This window comes from Nicotiana attenuata, chromosome 12, assembly GCF_001879085.1.
Source record: "Nicotiana attenuata strain UT chromosome 12, NIATTr2, whole genome shotgun sequence".
NCBI lineage: Eukaryota > Viridiplantae > Streptophyta > Magnoliopsida > Solanales > Solanaceae > Nicotiana > Nicotiana attenuata.
The window spans coordinates 34,886,657-34,889,227 of NC_032000.1; positions in this window are offsets into that span (position 1 = coordinate 34,886,657).

The window sequence follows — 2,571 nt, forward strand, 5'->3', positions numbered from 1 at the left end:
ATGGTACCTATTCTTTTGATAGGTCGTTGCCCTTTACAGCAGTGACATAGTGGATTAAATGATCCTCGGGATCTGTGGTTCCGTCATATACCCTCAAGTAGGGTGGCATCTTGAAGGTTCTTGGGATAGGGTGAGGGGCAGCTTCTTCAGTGTATGGTTGTTCAACGAACCTCCCCACGTCGCATTTTGGTAGCAACTTGGGAGCACCGGGGATCTTGTCTACCCTCTCCTGATGTTCTTTCATTTGGTCACGGAGTGCCTTGTTTTCATTCTCCATTTCTTCCATCTTCTTTAGGATGGCTGTTAGCGTGCCGTCGTTGGTCTGTGCCTCGATGGGTTTGTTATTTGCTCGTGCAGCTTCAGGTTCACCCATGGCAGCAGTGGTACCTACCGTTGGTATACACCTGACGTTACTTTGCGGTGACTTCTCAACCAAGCCACTTAGAGTGCTTGTTAGCCATTCTTCCATTAGCTTCTTGACCACCGCGGGTGCTTCCTTAGCCGCAGATGTGGAAACTCCTTTTTCATGCAAGATCGTCAGATCTTCGGATGGGGAAGATGAGATCTCTGCACCTGGCGTGATGCTAGGGGTTGCATTCAAGATGCCCTCGTCACCGGCCTCGTTGAGAGGATCAAGGAGATTGGCTGTAACACCCACTATCGCTTTCATTCTGGTGTTATTTTCAGCCATCTTTTGTTTTCGTGTGGTGTAGAGAATGGTAGTTGGTTGCTCTCTAGGTGGATACTATGATTTTGATTCTCGAAATCCCCACAGACGGCGCCAAATTGTTTGGCTCAAAAGTTATCGATATACTTTGCAAGCTTAAAAACAATCAAAAGTAAGAAAGGGTAAATCGTAATCAAATATAATAGACCTAGAGATAAAAAATGAAGTTGTTGTTGTAGATCTAATAGTGATAGTATGAACTCAAGAGGAAGTATTCGTTAGAGATAGCAATAGAGAGTATGAGAAAATGAGAGAGTTGTATTATTCCAGAGTCCCCCTCTTTACAATGTGAAGGTCTCCCTTATATAATAAGAGACCTTCCTCGAAATAATAAAAAAATTACAAAAATAGGTAACGTTTTCCTAGTGAAGATACTGAGTCCTAAACGATGTCGCTTTTGTCCCCACGTCCGAGTCGTACCCTTACGTTAGTTGGCGTATACTCACTGGGCGTACCCATTGGCGTAGAGACGCTGACGGTCAAATTTGACCCTATACAACTACGACATGCATGATTTTAGGACCTTGTATATTAAATTTACCTTGAACAATTGATCATCATTGTATAATTAAGACTTGTGTAAATTGAAAAGTTATCAGATAAACTGATCACCATTTGATCTTGTTGTCCTTAATATCTGTTAGAGGGTATGATTGAAAATTCAACGCATTCTAGGCTTTTGTTTAATTAAGTTCATGCTTAAGGAGTTCATCTATGTTTTTTTTTTGTCTGCACTTGATCATATGAAATTAAGGAGTTCATGAATGGTCTTTAATGTTGTCTTCACGTAATCTTATATGATGAAACAATAGTTGCTTACACGTGTTTATAACATTCATACATTTCATAAAAAAAAATTATGTACCACTCAACTCTATCGAAAAGAATAAAAATGAGACTCAAAATATTCAATAACTTGAAAATTTTTTCAACGAACAAAAATATAACGTACGTAGAAGAGAAATGTATAAGAGAATAAGATAAAGAGCATTAAACTTACTTTAACAACAGGTTCAAGTTGAGTACAGCAACAACAACAACATACTCAGTATTATCCCACATTATAGTGTCTGGGAAGGGTAGTGTGTACGCAGATCTTACAAAAATTATTGTGCAGAGTTTGTGATCAAAGTATCGAGAAACCCCAAAAGTTGACACCGATTAATTTTTTATGTGAAGAGGGTGGGGTTAAAACCATGAGAATCTTACGTGAATAACCAATGTTAGCCTTTAGTTATCCAGTAAAATAATAAATGCCACAAGAATAATTTTTCAAACGGTGGAAAAATGATTGAACCTTGTAACATTAATCCCGCCTCATCATCAATATGGCTTCGATATTCTCTAATTTTTCAGAATTTGCTACTGGAAGGGAACATTTTGACCAAGGGAATTTGGCTTCATAGTTCGCAGTATTCCATCCATCCGGGTGCCGCGAAGATGTATCAGGACTTGAGGCAGCACTATTGGTGGAGGCGGATGAAGAAGGATATAGTTGGTTATGTGTCTAGATGCCTCAACTGCCAGCAGGTGAAGTATGAGCACCAGCGCCCGGGTGGGTTGCTTCAGCAGATAGAGATTCCAGAGTGGAAGTGGGAGCGCATCACCATGAACTTTGTATCGGGACTCCCACGGACCTTGAAGAAGTTTGATGCCATTTGGGTCATTGTGGATCGGCTGACCAAATCCGCTCATTTCATTCCTGTGTGTACCACTTATTCATCGGAGCAGTTGGCGGAGATTTATATCCGGGAAATTGTCCGTCTGCATGGTATTCCAGTTTCTATTATTTCAGACAGAGGTACCCAGTTTACATCGCGGTTCTGGAGAGCCGTGCAGCAGGA